The sequence below is a fragment of the Schistocerca serialis genome, chromosome 1 (assembly GCF_023864345.2).
Source record: "Schistocerca serialis cubense isolate TAMUIC-IGC-003099 chromosome 1, iqSchSeri2.2, whole genome shotgun sequence".
Classification (NCBI taxonomy): Eukaryota; Metazoa; Arthropoda; class Insecta; order Orthoptera; family Acrididae; genus Schistocerca; species Schistocerca serialis.
The window spans coordinates 849064936-849083051 of NC_064638.1; the positions used below are offsets into that span (position 1 = coordinate 849064936).

At 42.5% G+C, this 18116-nt stretch overlaps 1 protein-coding gene across 4 annotated transcripts in view; it reads left to right on the forward strand.

Annotated features, from left to right (window-relative positions):
* The first annotated feature begins 30 nt into the window (after positions 1–30).
* Positions 31–18116, forward strand: part of LOC126485121 (CAP-Gly domain-containing linker protein 1) — a 552921-nt gene continuing 534835 nt past the window's right edge. For all 4 annotated transcript variants that reach the window (XM_050108759.1, XM_050108769.1, XM_050108776.1 and 1 more), the window contains exon 1: positions 31–143. The gene's annotated coding sequence lies outside the window, so the exon portion shown is untranslated. The remainder of the gene's footprint in view (positions 144–18116) is intronic.

Here is an 18116-nt window from a genome sequence, read left to right on the forward strand (position 1 = left end):
AGATGACTAAGCATCAGTTGACAACAGCGTCAGTGCGAAGGATGTCGTTGTGAGAGAAGTAACGTGTGCTGTTGCGCGTAGGTTTACAGTGTTATTTTCTGTTTACGAATGATGACTTGAGCCGTTTCCGCGAAATATCGAGTGTAAGTCGTCGTTGCACCGCTATGGCTAATTACTCTCATGTTTTACTTTATTATTGACATTGTTTTTATGTAATTTGAAGCAATGAACATGTTTTTTGTTGTTTCCATTTATCAGATCTACATTCCGTCGCTGTCAATGGTAGTTGTTTAATATTGCTCTATTAGCGTTAGAAATTTTTATATGCGCAAGCAATAAGTCGATGAGTTTCAGCGGTTCGTTTTTCCGCCAGCGACTGAGTTCTGTTCACATAACTCAAATAGTTCTGTGGAAAGCCGGTGCGCATACTACATTTTCACCGTCGCATTATGTCACAATTTGTTAACAAATCGCAGTCTCTAGCATCGGTGAATATGTATTTAAATGAATCTTGGCGACGGATCCCACTGTTCTCTGTGAATTTTTTCACCCATTGCCCGTTTTTCACTGTGCTTTTAGTCGTAAACCGATCTTCAGGTTTAAACATCATAGTCGCGGTAGTTTACTGCTACAAGGATATTTTGTTGTCAGTAAGCTTTCGACAATGTTTACCATGTTGGGTACGGGAAACATAATAGCTGGTTCATCAGCGTTTTGTTAATATTGTGTATGCACAGTACATTTACCTCGACTGAGATCATTTTATACTTCAGCGTACACGCCGTTATTTTATAAGCTTGTTTTTCTGATAATAGCGGTATTCAAGGCCACCACATTTATATTGGCAATGAAATCGCGTGATTTTGAATTCTACTAATGATTAGTCGTCTAGCTACACTAGTCGACATCTCGCGCTGATTTCATACAGGCTCATTTCTATTTATAACTAATTTAATTTACTATATGCAGTATAGTTCATTTTGATAGTCATCCGCTAATTCCGGTTTCTCAACAATAACCAAAAGCAAACTGCATCATAGCACAGACGTTCCATTAAATACTACGTGTTTATGGTGTCTCAGGTGTCCAGAATATTGCCAGATTTGCTAACAATTCTCAGAGGAATATTACTAAAAGTGTAAGGTTCATTGGCTCATAGATACGTTCGCAGCGCGAAACGGGGTAGTAAATTGCTTTCGACTTATTCATCACACAATGAACTGCAAATGTATCGGGGTGTACGTTTGCGAGACGCAGGGACGGGCAATCAGAACTCGTAACTGCGTAAACTAGCCAATAAGCGCGGTACGCAGCGCAGAATATGAATGTGATCTCTGAAAGCAAACCAGTGTGTAAGTGCATGATCAGTTATCCGGCAGGTATGGAAGTAGCCTACGTCTCTGTGAAGTTTAGGCGTCTATACACTCCCTCCAGCCTAATTTTAAACGGCCTGAAGACGAGTCACAGATGTGTTACCAACTACTGCCCAAAACTGTTTTAGTTAATCAAGATGACGCGAAAGTAAAAGTGCAGATACTGTTCAGGTACAAATAACTATTAGGTCTGTAAAACATCAAATTCGCTTCTTTTTGAGATATCACATTTGTTTCCACGCGGAACGCGCAGATCCAGTTTCTGTTTTGAATTTACTTGCAGTCAGTCGAACATGTTAGAAGACCCCACACACACACACACACACACACACACACACACAAACAAACGCATTGCAACGGCACGTTTCTGACGCATTTGCGAGGTGGGACGTAAGCGTGCGACTTCCAGTCTGCGATGCATCGGTGTTGTCTTGTAAATGCCGTGTGACTTGGTAGGGCCTCCCGTCGGGTAGACCGTTCGTCGTCGCCGGGTGCAAGTCTTTCGATTTGACGCCACTTCGGCGACTTGCGTGTTGTCTTGAGACTACGAAGTTCAGTAAGTTCAGTTATTGTTTGGGAACATTATAACACCAAATAGGGTCCGGGTCGTTCCCGTTACGAACAGTGATAGTGTCGTTGGAAATGCCAGCTGTCGACACAGCCACCTAAAAAAAAAAAAAGAGATGACATAGTGGTATTCTGGAGGCCAAGACTGAAATTTCCGGCCGGCCGGCCATCCAGGCTTAAGTTTTTCCCTGATTGCTTTTAAATAGTTTTTGGCAAATGATGGGATGGTCCCTCAAAAAGGTCGCAACCGAAATCCTCTACCAAGTCGATGAATATTAAGATACTGCACTCCTTTCCTTTCGTCTTAAGCAGGTCTTATTAAGGCAATGGAGTAAAATAAGGTTTCTACAGTTTTATGAAATTTGCCCCATAATTCGAGTCACTTAAGATTTTTCAAAATTCATTCGTTAAGGGAACTAAAAGAAAAGAAGAGGGGGGGGGGGGCGGGACGTCGAAATAATATAAATATTGAGTCAACTTTATATCGTTTGTAACAATTTACACACGTTAGGCAAAGTAGAAAATCGTAGATTTGAATTACGTTCATGTCAGGCAACTGTTTGTGAATGTAACTGTTAAACTTTAAGTAAACACTTTCTGAAATATCAGTATCCACATTTATATTCCACGTGCCACTGCATGAGATACGGCAAAGGAAACATCATCCCCTCACCATCATCTTGGCGCCTTTCTTTTCAGTCAGGTCGTAGTGTTCGAAGAAGAGTGTATAGGGGAGAGGGGGAGTAAATTCTTCATATGATCTAGCCTCTTGAAATTTTAAGAGCTCTATCCAGCTATTGTCGCCCGTCACTTGAACTATCCCACTTTCCGTTTGCTGATCGTCTTTCTAACTTTCGCCTACCGATCAAATCGGCTTGTCACAAGTCGCACAGTTCTTCATTAAACTGATTTAGTTTCTTTCAGTCAATCCGATGTTCAGACAGTCTCGGAGTACTCGAGGATACATCACACGAACTTCTTGTAAACTACATTTTTAGTACAAAAAGCTAGAAATCTCTTCACGAATCGTAGATTGATTTTTTGCATTCCTCCAGATAATATTCAGGTGGTCGTTCATTTTATTATTTTGGACAATCTCGCCGACGCATGCTTCCAATGTTGACTCGTGATTTATCTCTGAACGATTGCATCGCCGCAGGTCTGTTATGTGAATAATTATGGCTTAGAAGTATTTAAAATGTCTCGTCAAAACTGTAGAAGTTTTCCCACTCGTCGTTGGATGGTTCAAATAAATCATTATAGCTCAAGTTTAAGGACTTTCAGAAGGTATGCGCGTAAAAGTTCTGCTTTTATTATTATTATTTTTTTTTTTAATAGTTGTTGACTTTGGCGGAAGTCCGGTTTTGGACACCCCCTATCAGTACTGGATATGTCAAATGGTTCAGTGGATCAGGATCAACCTTCACTGCACTTTCTGTCTCATCAGCAATGATGTCCATATCCGTACTTGAGCTAGGCTCTTCAGGTTGCAAGTTTTTCGCGTCAAATTACGTTGCCTGTATTCATGATTGTACTCGTAGTTGCTTCTGCGTCCAGAATAGGCGTTTTACAAACCATTCCGTTTTGAATTTTGTGCTCTGAGCTGTCGAGGCTGACTACTGTAATTATAATAATAGGTCGCGTATTTTTAACAAAATCGAAAAAAAACTCAAACAGGTTTTTTTTTCAAATTCACATTCTCGCATTTTTTTTTTTTTTTTTTTTTTTAAATATGCTTCTGATGCTGAGAATGAGACTCTCCTTCACACCATCACTTTGTTCACTCATAAATTATCTTTGCGCCAACACTTTGTTCGCTCAGATCGGTAAATAATCTTTGCGATTCTATCCCGTTTGTAAAAATCTGTCAAATCCGTGACGTTGAAAATCGTGTGTTCACTCTTCGCATGTTTTCCCGTCCCCAGCATCCACTTTAAAGACATTTTAGTTTGAAAACTTAAATATCCAGACGACTCAACAATACACAAGAATCGCGATTGATCTCTTACGGTCACACCGAGATGTTTAAATGATGTCAGTGAAGCGTGAATAATTTCTAATGACACACTCAATTATGTTACGTACGTTCGTGTAATTATACACTTTCTTTTGCGAAAGTTATCATCCGCCGCATTCTGAAAGTCGTAATGTTACAGAAGTTCTCGCGAGAGACCATCTCTACAAACTAAAACGTAGTCCACAAACTCTCTTAGAAAGCCACTGTATTGTGTGTGTAGCGTGTCTAATAGCGGGCTCTATAACAATTCACTAGTGCACCTTCCATGTTGTTCGCCTTCGATAATTCGCATCTCTTCCAAATATAATGATGAGTTCTGTCTGACAAAGATTATCATGTCTGATCGTATTTTTTTTAATTTTGCTACTGTTTCATTCAAAATCTGCGTAAATCTGCTGAGTGAACTACTACTGGACCGGATGGTCACCAGGAGGAACTCTTGTTTTTCAACTTTATCCCTCTGAGCAACAGTTCTATAATACATTTTGAGAGGCGTCATTCCAGCAACGGCCCTCTTGTTTTTAACAACTTGGTGGCAATTTCATGAAGCGAGCGATATCGCTACACATTGGACCACTAGCGCTGTTCTAACAAGGAACCCCTTCAGTGCAATGTCGCAAGTTCAACCTTTAGTAAAGCTCATTTGCAACTGTTATATTAACAATTATGGCAGGAAAAGTATTACCTGCTAATCACTCACAATGTGCATTAGGAGGGCGACTGAAAATAAGTGTTCAGCAGGTGCAGAGATCAACCTTCCATGGGACGTATATATTTCACTTCACAAAAAGAACATCGTCGACATTCCAGTAATGTTCAAAACAAACCATTAACTTGCCCCATGAACACTGGATGAAAAATGGGGCGACACAGTGGCCACCAAGATTCACAATACCAAGATCGAAGGCGAACTCCTTGAGAATTGCAAACCGTGCAGGACATTCAGCTACGTATCAACTCTCAAAGAATGCATATAGAATCATATTCATGTAACGGGGTGATGAGAAATTATGGAACGTAATGGCATGCGACCGAATGCGAAATAGTCTGTCTTAGAGCTTGTCGCGAAACTGGCTATCCTTGGTGTAGGCGTAGTTGCGAATTGTGCGATAATATGTTGTATAGTCACGGAAGAAAACACTGAATTCGTCCAGCAATTCCAGACTGTATGAATTGCAGTTTCACACACTTTTCAGGAGGGATAGTTTGCTCTAAAGGAGTATGATTTTTATACGCAGACCAGGAATCAAGCAAAGGAAAGTTATTTTGACCAGTTTTTGGCCAAAAGCAGTTATCATACCGTATTCGTAGTTCTCTTGTACCCATGTTCCCTCTCTTGCTTGCTGTGACGTAAATATTCCCTACTGCCCTTGCAAGATCACGCATACGAGAAAAAATCGTAAGGGCAGAGCACCCCCATCTTCTCGCAGCAAAATGAATAGGTTTGTAGCCTATTTACCATCCAGATGAAAATTCGGCATAATTGTATACGAATGCGTTAGGACACTGATGTTAGTTGATCCTGATGCAACTCTGTCTGTACCTCTAATTTCCATGGTTCCTTTCATATGTATTTCCTCTCCAAATCCCGATTGGACAGAGTTGAAAACAAATTCCTTGCTGAATGATGGGATAAGTTTGTTTATCTCTACAAACCGTCGGGCCGATTCCGAAGCTTGCTGTACATCACCAATTTGACGCTTTGTTTGAAATTTCGTTATCGTACGTCTTCCAGTCCTGTAGCACTGTTTGAATTTATGCAACCATTCACTGCGTCCCTTCAAATCACTGTAATCTGTGTCGCTTGCTGTTTGATGTGCATAACGAAGTAGGGCACTACCATGCACATCCTGTAAATTGTATTGAGTTGTCCTTGAAACGTACAAACACCAGTTTTTGTAAAAAGTGCGCCTTGTCCTCCCTTGAATATCCGTAGTTATGCTTGTGCACTACAAGGTCAAATTGCTGCGGACGTATTCGAAATCTGTTCATTTATTACGAGGGTAATCCCAAAAGTAAGGTCTCCTGTTTTTTTATAAGTACATAGACCTGTTTATTTCTACAATGGTTTACATCAGTTTACAGCTTGAACATTGAGCTATTTTTCGACGTAATCACCATTTCTGTCGATGTATTTTTGTAGACGCTGTGGCAGTTTTCGTATGTCCATGTCATACCAGCTCACCGCCATGCTGTTCAGAAAGTTATGAACCTCTTCTTTCACCTCGTCGTCGGAGCTGAATCGCTTTCCGGCCAAATGTTGTTTTAACCTAGGGAACAGGGCGCCAAGTCAGGACTGTAGGGTGGGTGGGTGATTATGTTCCACTGAAACTGTTGCAGGACAGCAACGGTTTGCCGAGCGGTGTGTGGGCGAGCGTTGTCATGGAGAATGTGTACGCCCTTGCTCAACATTCCTCTTCTCCGGCTCTGAATTGCCCGTTGAATTTTCAGAGTCTCACAGTACGTGTCAGCGTTAATTGTGATCCCAGCGATTCAGTTCCGACTACGAGGTGAAAGAAGAGTTTAATAACTTTATGAACAGCATAGTGGCGATCTGGTATAACGTGGACATACAAAAACTACCACAGCGTCTACAAAAATGCATCGACAGAAATGCTGATTGTCGAAAAATAGCTAAATGCTCAAGCTGTAAACTGATGTAAACCATTGTAGAAATAAACAGGTCAATGTACTTATAAAAAAAAATAGGAGACCTTACCTTTGGGATTACCCTCGTATTATTATTATTATTATTATTATTATTGTACTATGCTGCGGATGATCTTCCATGTACGTAATTATGTTTAGACCCGCACCCAGGACAAGGATTGTCCTTAACTACGTTTCGCTGGAGACTGTATTTGTGGCTTGTTGTCCGACAAGTACGAGGGCCGTTCAGAAAGTAACCTCCGGTTGATTTAAAAAAATACACCAAGTTAAATAAAAATATTTTAATATATACATCTTACAACTACATCTTTGCACTATTTTTCTACATAGTCTCCATAGCGATTGAGGCACTTATCGTATCTCTTCACAAGCTTTGAAATTCCTTCTGCATAAAAATCACCCGCTTGTGCCTGGAGCCAGCCTGTGACCGCATCTTTGAGCTCTTCGTCGTCATCAAACCGCTGTGACCCGAGCCATTTCTTCAAATGCATGAAGAGGTGATAATCACTTGGCGCCAGGTCTGGGCTGTAAGGTGGATGGTTGATAACGTCCCACTTGAAGGACTCAAGAAGGGCCGTTGTTCTGCAAGCAGAGTGAGGACGGGCGTTATCGTGCAAAAAAACGATACCGGAAGTCAGCATACCATGGCGTTTGTTCTGTATAGCCCGTCGTAACTTTTTTATTGTTTCACAGTACACGTCTTGATTAATGGTCGTACCACGTTCCATCAATTCAACCAACAACACCCCTTTGGCATCCCAAAACACCGTTGCCATCAGTTTTCTGGCAGAAAAATCTTGCGAGGCTTTTCTTGGTTTGGTAGGCGAATTTGAATGTGCCCACATCTTTGATTGTTCTTTTGTCTCAGGGTTCACGTACTTAATCCAGGTTTCGTCACCGGTCACGATTCTGTTTAACAATGGTTCTCCTTCGTCCTCATAACGTGACAGAAAGTCTAATGCAGAGGCCATTCTTTGAGTTTTGTGGTGGTCGGTAAGAATTTTGGGCACCCATCGTGCACAGAACTTACGGTAACCCAATCTTGCTGTCACCATCTCGTACAAGAGAGTCTTAGAAATCTGTGGAAAACCAGTAGACAACTCCGACATTGAGAAACGTCGATTTTCACGAACTTTTGCATCAACTGTCTGAACGAGTTCGTCAGTCACCAATGATGGTCTACCACTCCTCTCTTCATCATGAACGTTTTCTCGTCCACTTTTAAATAAACGTACCCATTCACGGACAACTCCTTCACTCATAACTCTTGGTCTGTACACGGCACAAAGCTCACGATGAATAGCTGCTGCAGAATATGCTTTGGCTGTAAAAAACCTTATGAAAGCACGCACTTCACATTTGGCGGGGTTTTCTATTGCAGCACACATTTCAAACTGCCACAAAAACCAAACTAGCGCAGGTACGACGTTCACTCGACCACGGCTTGATGCCGACTGACCTGTTGAGTGCGTGAACGCACAGATGGCGTCGCTACTCCCCCCACAACCCGCACTGTGACCAATCGGAGGTTACTTTCTGAACCGCCCTCGTATAATGAACTACATGGCTCGTCAGCCGTTTCAGTATCATGCCTGATCTTGTAGAAACGCTAATATTTCGTCTGCCACCACTTTCTCACTGAGCGAAATTCCTTGGGTTCCTTACTGATGAAATGTCAACTTTGGCAACTGTTGTAGATATAATGTCATGCTTGCTTTGTTTATTGTTGCCATTGCTCTGCTTTGTATCAGCACCACTAGCACTGCAACACAGTTGTGAGTTACTCGTCGAGTAAGCAGTTAAGCAGTTCCAGTTCTGTTGGCTCCGTAGCCTCATGCTGTGCCCACCATTGGATACCTCCAGTCCCACCTCCTGTTGCCATTAGCAGCCAATATTGCAGTCGCATGGTAGACATATGTGGGGCGTCGAACGCCGTAAACATCATTGGCCTTTTGCGACCTCGTACTCAATGGGTTCTTTGCAAGATCTGATGTCGCGCAATAATTTAGCATGAACAAGGAATGATAACACGAGGGGCGTTCACTAAATAATGCAACACTTTTTTACCTCGGCAAATATCGGTTGACAAAATGCGGAATTTGTTGTGGGACATCGCGGAATATTCCCGCTTTAGTCTGTGTAATTTCGTGAAGTTCCTATGGTGATGGTGTTATACGTACCCCCCAAAATGGCTTCTGTAACGAACGTGCGTTCCAAGCAGAGATCTGTCATTGAATTTCTTTTGGCAGAAAACCGAGCATCGCGAAGATTCAGACGTGCTTGCAGAACGTCCACGGAGACCTCGCAGTAAACAACGCAAAGCCCCACACGAGCTTGTACCCCGAGTGGAGCTCACAAAACTTCGCTGGACTGTTCTTCCTGTTCAGCCCAGGTCTCGTGCCTTCCGACTCCCATCTGTTTGGCGCAATAAAGGATGGACTCCGTTGGAAGCAGTACGTGGATGTTGGGAAGTTTACTGACGCAGTAAGACATTGGCTCCGACATCGACCAGTAGTGCGGTATCATACAGGCATACCAGCCCTCGCGGCAGAGTAGCTTCATACCGCGGCTTTGAACGGTTATGATGCTGAAAAATACGGTTTTGTATCCAGAATAATTGGGAATGATATTGTTTATGGAATCCTGAATAAAACCAACCTGCTTTCAGAGAAAAATTGTTGCATTACTTATTGAACACCTCTCGTAGGTTACATCACAAAATAAGATTAATCATCCAAATCCATCGACGTCAAAATCAAAGTGAGATCGTTAAAATGACTTATGTGACACACTAGTTAATATACTTGATTCGTGTTCCCGAAGAGCGGCCTTCAAATTTTCATCCGACCAACCTGAACTCCTTTTTACATGAATTCCCCAAATAACGTCAGACGAATACTGTGGTGTATTCTTCAAAATGGCCACTGCCGATGCCGTCTGCCTCTCTTGTTCAGCTGAACATGTGATACTTCCCTAATGACGTCTATTTCAATGTATATTAAAAATGAAGAAATTCCTCCGGCTGTATTTAAGGTGTCGATTTTATTTTGGCAACTAGTTTCAACGTTGTAACAATGTCATCTTCGGGCCCATAGAGTTGTTGACGTCAACTGCATGCGGCTGATACTAGAAGTCAGTGGTGAGATACGGACGTGCTCCGTGTGGAAGGTGATTAGGCTGATACTAGAAGTCAGTGGTGAGGTACGGAGCACGTCCGTATTTCACCACTGACTTCAGTTGACATCAACAAGTGTATGGGCCTGAAGATGACATTGTTACAATGTTGAAACTAGTTGCCAAAATAAAATCGACACCTTAAATACAGCTGGAGGAATTTCTTCATTTTTAATATAAATTTATACCAGCTGACGTCCCACTGTCCTCCATTTCAACTATAGATGTACCAAGATCTATGTCAATGGGCGTTACATTTACATCTATACTATTTTGCACACCACTGTCACTTTCGCTTTTCCTGTTCCAATAAAGAATGTTTCGCGGTAAGAATGGTTGTTGGTAAGCCTCCGTGTGGGCTCCAATCTTTGACTGACTCTCCCAGGAACGTACACTCTCGGATCCTTAATAGTAAACAAAACTGTGATGTAGAACGCCTCTCTTGCAGTGTCTGCCATTGATGTTGGCTGAGTATGTGCTTGCTAAATGAACCTGTAATGAAACGTGCTGCTCTTCTTCGGATCTTTTCTATTCCCTGTATCAATCGTACCTGGTACGGGTTCCAGTCTGACGACCAGTATTCAAAGGCTAAACTTCCAAAGTTTAAATATTATTTCATCTTTGGCAAGTATAAAAGTAAAGTTATGTATTTTTTAAGATATCCTTTCGATATTCGCACAAAGCGATTCGCGGAAACCACAAAAATTAAATTATCGTTATTGTAATTTAGGCCCTTTCGAACCACATTGGTCGATGAATTGTGGTTCCACCGCGACGGCCGGCCGGGGTGGCCGAGCGGTTCTAGGCGCTACAGTCTGGAACCGCGCGACCGCTACGGCAGGTTCGAATCCTGCCCCGGGCGTGGATGTGTGTGATGCCATTAGGTTAGTTAGGTTTAAGTAGTTCTAAATTCTAGGGAACTGATGACCTCAGAAGTTAAGTCCCATTGTGCTCAGAGCCATTCTAACCTTTTTTTTCCACCGCAACGGTGTTTAGAAACGATACACGTGCCCATATTTTAGAAGAGACAGGGATTGATTCTACCGTGCTCCTGGTAAGGATCCGATCCAGCATTCCCCTAGACAATTTGAGTGAAGTACGGGAAATTTGCATGGTGTGCACTAGAAGTGAGTCGGAACTGTGTAGTAATGTTCTCCAGGTTATGAGACCGCTACTTCATCGCTTACGCTACGTTACTCCGTAACCTGTAGCAGCATCGCTGTCGGTGAGATGTTACGCGACAAGAAAATAGAAGCAAACCAGAGTGCCTCGGCCGGCGAAAGTATGCGGTGAAAGCTTTCTGTGATCCGTTGCTGTTCATGGAGGAGCGCAAACATACTGCTCTTTCCTGTTGTCATCGAAGACAGATAACCTTAGAAGTCTAGCATGTAAAGCGTTCCGCTTTTTGTATTTATAAAATATCTTCTGTAATACATGGGCAAACAACATTGGAAATCATGAGTAACACCAAACGATAATTTAACCTCCGAAATTTGTGCTACAAAAATTGTTTCTAATCTGAAACACACGAGAAAATGTAACATAGTAACAAATTTTAACTACTACATATTACATATACTGTATGTATAAAAAGAGACATGTATTACAGGCCACTGAAGAAATTCATAAATAAAAGAAGCGAAACGTGTATGAGAAAAAGCAGACTGGCTTTCATTTAGTTACAAAGATGTAACATACCTCAATGAACATCTATTTTATTCAACGAGGGCATCCACCCACCTTTGCGCTTGCCCATCAAATCCCAGATTTTCATTTGTGAATTCCCGTCTTTACAACGAATCGTAGCGTGGAAACGTACAAAGTCACCCCTGAGATGAAGAGCGCTGCGCCACCTTTAGCGTAGACGATTCACTTACTGAACCAATCGATGTTTTTCCGCAGAGGTGACTTGCGAGGATGAAAGTAGCCCACAGATCTTGTCACAGATCTTGTAAACTGAAACTGAGCAGTCAATACTATATTTTTAATCTTTGTTAGATCACGGGCAGCATAGATAAAATCCAGCCTGAACGTAACAAGACACTGACTTGATTCGTACACTCGCTAGTTCTACGAAGTTTTGACCAGACGATATTGTTCCAGCAGCATATTAAAATATTTCCAATATCCCTGTTGTTATCGACGTTGCCTGAATGGAAAACATTCTGTAATTTCGTATTCTCAACCAAATACTCTAAGACAAAAAAAGGATGCACCACTTACGAATTATCTGAATGGAACGGAAATAGGTAGATATGATGTACATTTAGAGACCAACAAATGATTACAATTTCAGAAAAATTGGATGATTTATTCAAGAGAAAGGGTTCCACAAATTGAAGAGTCAATAACGCGCTGGTTCACCTCTGGCACTTATGCAAGCAGTTATTCGGCCTGGTGTTGATTGATAGGGTTGTTGAATGACTTCTTGGTGGATATCATGCCAAATTCTGTCCAATTGGCGAGTTAGATCGTCAAACTCCCGAGCTGATTGGAGGATGGTTCAAATGGCTCGGAGCACTATGGGACTTAACATCTATGGTCATCAGTCCCCTAGAACTTAGAACTACTTAAACCTAACTAACCTAAGGACGTCACACAACACCCAGTCATCACGAGGCAGAGAAAATCCCTGACCCCGCCGGGAATCGAACGCGGGTGATTGGAGGACTCTGCCCGTAATGCTCCAATCAGATTACACAAGTAACGAGCAAGGCGAACTCTAGATTGCGGTTTATTGGTAAAATCCTGAAGCGATGCAGTCCTTCAACAAAGGAAATTGCTTAAAAAGCGTTAGCTCGCCCAGTTTTATTGTTTGTCTGTATGGGACCCTTACCCGTTGGGTCTCATTCAAGATATTGAGAAGGTCCAAAGAAGAGCAGCAAGATTCGTGACTGGTACATTTAGCCATCGCGAGAGCGTTACAAATCTCATGGAAAGTTTGAAGTGGGATACACTTGCAGATAGACGACGCACTAAATGGAAGGGGCTGCTCACTAAATTCCGAAATCCGATCTTCACCGAGGATGTTGAGCATATATTATTACCACAAACTTTCAGATCGCGCAATGATCACCATTTAAAGATAAGAGAAATCAGAGCTCGTACTAAGGCGTTCAAGGCAGTCGTCTTTCCCTCGTGCGATCCGCGAGTGGAACAGGGGAGGGGGAATGTGACTTTCGCGCGAATTGTGCCCTCCGCCACACACCGCTTGGTGGCTAGCGGAGTATATATGTACATGTAGAAACGTTCTCAATTGATCCGGCGACCTTGCTGGCCAAGGTTGGGCACTCCCGTGTGTGGGTGGAAATTATCTTCCTGAAATGTAAGCCCAGGATGGCTTGCCATGAAGGGCAACAAAACAGTTCGTAGAATATCGTCGACATAGCACGCCTCTCTGTGAGCCGTCTATTAATGGTCGTTCTGGTCATTGACCTTGCACTTCATATCGATAATAATGATGAATCCGGGGCTCCGAACGCCCCTTTGACGATTGCTTGGTCCTCACATTCTGTCGACTCTCTAGATCGAGCGTCTCCTTCTTGACGCTGTGTTCACCCATTCCTGCCAACATCCTCCAACAGTGGCATCGCTGCTATCCAAATGTCGAGCGATTCGCTGATTACTCCAACTGACTTCTTTGAACCCAACTACATGTCCCTTCTCAAATGCTGAATTTGCGTATACTGTTCACACGTGTGTCCGCAAGGCACAGTTACTGTCCAACTGAGCACACTGAATGAAATTTGCAAAGACTTTATATCGTGGTATCGACATATCTCCTGCTTACTACCCGTGCCAGCTGCGCAGTGAAATTGCGCTGCAGCGTCACACATTCATCCCTCTGCCGCGAAAGTTTACAATTTTGCATTTTCCGTCGCTACCTGTATAAGTCTCAATTTGTGACCAACTTGCATAACTCCTTCGTGATACGTCGTTTTCTTTCTTACTTTTTTTGTCTTAGAGTGTATTTCTATTTGGGAACCCATCTTACTTCACTCCCTGTTCTCTGTGGTCTCGTTAAAAATAATTCTACAGCGGCCCTACATGCCCAATTGGGTAGATCAGCTGTGGGGAGTAAAAACTGGAATGAGGGTAAGATGGCGAAAGTAGTTTCGTTTCTGAACGGCAGTCGTCTTCACACGGAACAAGGTAATGAAGACCTTCAGGACTCGTATGTAAATAATGGCCTTTTAGTGCTAAACGGAACGTTTATCGGAGATACTGTAAATGAAAGAAAATTGGTGGACATGGGGGTCTTTACAGGTCTTTTTTTTTAATTCTTTATTCATAACTATGTCAATGATACATCAATAACCCACTACCTAACGAATTAGTGGGTCCTACGATTCTACGATATTGTTAAGCATACAGCTAATGTCTTGTAGTGTTAGTACAGCTAACTGAAATGTGCAAGTTGTACTATTTACTCTACTGAGAACCACAGTTGAACTACTTTCTTACTGTACTACATTACCTGCGGTGTTACAGGTATGCCAACAAACTACAAACCTATTATTTAGGTCGTACCCACCGATATAACCCCAGTGGGCGGTCTTTGCAGTTTAGACCACTTATTTACACTGAAGAGCCAAAGAAACTGGTACACCTGCCTAATGTCATGTAGGGCCCCCGCAAGCTCGCAGAAGTGCCGCAACACGACGTGGCATGGACTCGACTAATGTCTAAAGTAGTGCTGGAGGAATCGGCACCATGATCCTGCAGGGCTGGCCATAAATCCATGAGTACAGATGCACGTTGCAAGTTATCCCAAACATGCTCAATAATGTCAATTTCTGAGGAGTTTGGCGGCCATCTGAAGTGTTCAAACCCAGAAATGTTCCTGGACCCGCTCTGAAGTAATTCTGGACGTGTGGGATGTCTCATTGTCCTGCTGGAATTGCCCAAGTCCGTGGAAAAGGACATGAATGGATGCAGGTGATGAGACAGGATGCTTACGTACGTGTCAACAGTCAGAGTCGTATATAGACGTATCAGGGGTCCCATATCACTCCAACTACACACGTCCCACACCATTACAGAGCCTCCACCAGTTTGAACAGTCTCCCGCTGACATGCATGGTCCATGGATTCGTGAGGCTGTCTCCATAGTCGTACACGTCCATCCGCTCGAAACAATTTGAAACAAGACTCGTCCGGCCAGACAGTCCAATGTCGTTATTGACGGGCCCAGGAGGCGTAAAGCCGTGTGTCGTGCAGTCATCAAGGGTACACAAGTGGGCCTTCGGCTGCGAAAGCACATATCGATGAAGTTCCGTTGAATGGTTGGCACGCTGACACTTGTTGATGGCTCAGAAATGAAATCTGCAGCAATTTACGGAATAGTTACGCTTTTCTCACGTTGAAAGATTCGCTTCAGTCGTCGTTGGTCCCGTTCTGGCAGGATCTTTTTCCGGCCGCAGCGATGTCGAAGGTTTGATGTTTTACGGGATTCCTGATATTCACGGTACACTCGAGAAATGGTCATACGGGAAAAATCCCCACTTCTTCGCTACCTCGGGATGCCGTGTCTCATCGCTCGTGCACTGAAAATAACACCGCGTTCAAACTCACTTAAACTTTATAACCTGCCACTGTAGCAGCAGTAAACCGATCTAACAACTGCGCCACACACTTGTCTTATATAGGCGTTGCCGACCGCAGGGCTGTTTTCTGCCTGTTTACATATCGCTGTATTTGAATACACACGCCTATACCAGTTTGTTCGGCTCCTCAGTGTATAACGACGTCGATACTAAATCAAGAAGCAAGATATCCGGCGTAAGGGATGTGTAGCAAAATTCCCCATCGGCGACCAATGTTGATATAAATTGCTGTTATTTTGAAGGAATGCTATCTACCAAGTTCAAAAATGCTGTAGCAGTTGTAGCACAAGGTAATTTCGGTTTATCAGCTGTTGCCTGGAAGAAAAGAAAAAAAAAACACGTGCTTGCTTCATTTGCAGTCGTTCTACATGGTGGTTATAATTAAAGTGTAGCTACTCACAGAGGTCCAATGTGGGCTGTAATTATTGCATGGGAACGAAACTTGGTAAATATTCTAATGCGTTAATGCAGACGTATAGAAATGTTTCCATATATAATGTGTTAGGAAAGGGGTGTGGGCAGAAAAGGTCAAACGAGTGAGAAAGGCAAAATGCTGTTTTTATTATTAACTGCGACTCACACAATTTGTTGGATCGGAGCACTGGAGACGCCGACGAGTGCTGGTTCAAATGGCTCTGAGCACTATGGGACTTAACATCTATGGTCATTAGTCCCCTAGAACTCAGAACTACTTAAACCTAACTAACCTAAGAACAGCACACAACACCCAGCCATCACGAGGCAGAGAAAATCTCTGACCCCGCCGGGAATCGAACCCGGGAACCCGGGCGTGGGGACGAGTGCTGTACAGCGCAAGATTTGCTCCTGGTGGCCAAAATTGAAAATAATTTTTTTCAGCGGAAATTGATTCCCCATTAAAGCATTAGTATATCCTACAAGTTCCATTGTCATACGATAATTACAGCCCACACTGGACCTGCGTGAGCAGCTGCACTTTAAGGGGATACGGAATCACCCATTCCCGCAATGTTAATATATGCCTACTATAGGGAACATTTTCTCACAAACTACTCGAGACAGAGAGGTAAAAATTTTACTGTATGTGCATTCATATGTTACAACAATACTGAAACAACAGTTTATTGTCAAAGTATTTTCTTACAGAGATATTGTACATTTATTTTTAAGTAAATTTTTTCCATCGCTTTTTACTAGACTATCACCCCTAAGTCTTTTGTAAATCAAGTAATTAAAAAATCGTTGTTTCAGTATGTAATAGGGACCTATGTCACTACGTCATAAAAATTTCAGACTTCTAGGTTGACCAGTACCTGAGATAATGTTCCTAGATGAAGTAAAAAGTAAACTTACGGGAAACGGAGAAAGAAGATTAAAACATTCCTGATCCGTAGCTAATACCCCCTTCACAGTCTTCATAATCATCTTCAAGTCTTCTTTTGGCACCCCTCTGCACCTGTCTTGCTTTTTTCACTAATGTCTTGATTATATTATCAGCATGCCTTAGTCTGTGCTTATCTAAAAAGAACATAGCACGTACCGTACGGGAACCAACACACATACCCAACTTTTGAAGGACCTGGCATTTAGTTATAATTCCAAGATTGAAGGTTGCCACAGCATCATACACACCAAAATGTAGTGTATTAATTCCGACAAACACTGTTTTTGGGAGGCGATGCCATATCACACTATTCAAGCACTCGTTGGGGTTCTGCGTTTTTCCGTGAAGACATTTCATCAGAAGACTTCTGTCAGCCAGATCTCTGAAAATGGGCTTTATTTCTGCCATGATGGCTGATGGTAGACTGTGGTGGTGAATGTATTTCTCTCCTGTTGTTAGTCCCCTATTGTATTTACACCAGCTGTTTTCACCTTTGGGGCACAAACCATGTTGTGGATGCTCATCCGTGGATGCGGTGTGGAAATATAAAGCCCATATAGCTCTCCTCATTTCTTCAAGATTGCCTGTATTTTGCCTGATTGCAAGGCCATAGCAGTTCTGAATGTGGTCTATTATGGAATCAGTCAATCTTCCTCTGCCATCCAAGGTTTTCCCATCATCTAGTTTTTTCCCTTTCATAACTGATTTTAACCTTCTCAGCCTGGCACCCATTCTCTTCTGCACATGTCCTATACATTCAAGTTTGCTTATATTTACACTGTTCCCATATGGTTTGCTTTCCAAAACTTCTTTGAATGCTTTAGAGTCACCATCTCCCAGATATTTGACATAGCGAACATTATACCACTGTGAAGAGCGATGAAAAATTTTCTTCACCCCAGCAACCTCCATGCCACCACTACTACCATAATAATTAGCAATACAGTCATCACTGTGTTCATTTTTCAGCCTGCCTGTGCACCTACAGTATTTAGACATTATTGCAACATCAATAACCTTGCCAGTATCAACACTAGTTGCTGTTACAACACCATTGTTGGAGGTGTGGCCCCTTTTCTGCCACGTGCCATCAAACGCCACTGTGAGGTCATGACTGCCGTCATTTTCTTCCACTGCTTCTTCCACAGCAACCTGCATTGACTTCTGTGCTACATCTTCAACTGCAGATCCTAGTACATAATTGTAAGCTTCAAACTTTGAAGGTGCACTTGGAAGATTTAGAACACCACATAGCATATCACCAGCTGCTTTGCCCTTACCAATTGCTCGCAATCCATAAACTAACCTAATATTTACACTATAAAGTTCAGTTTTTTTGTATCCAT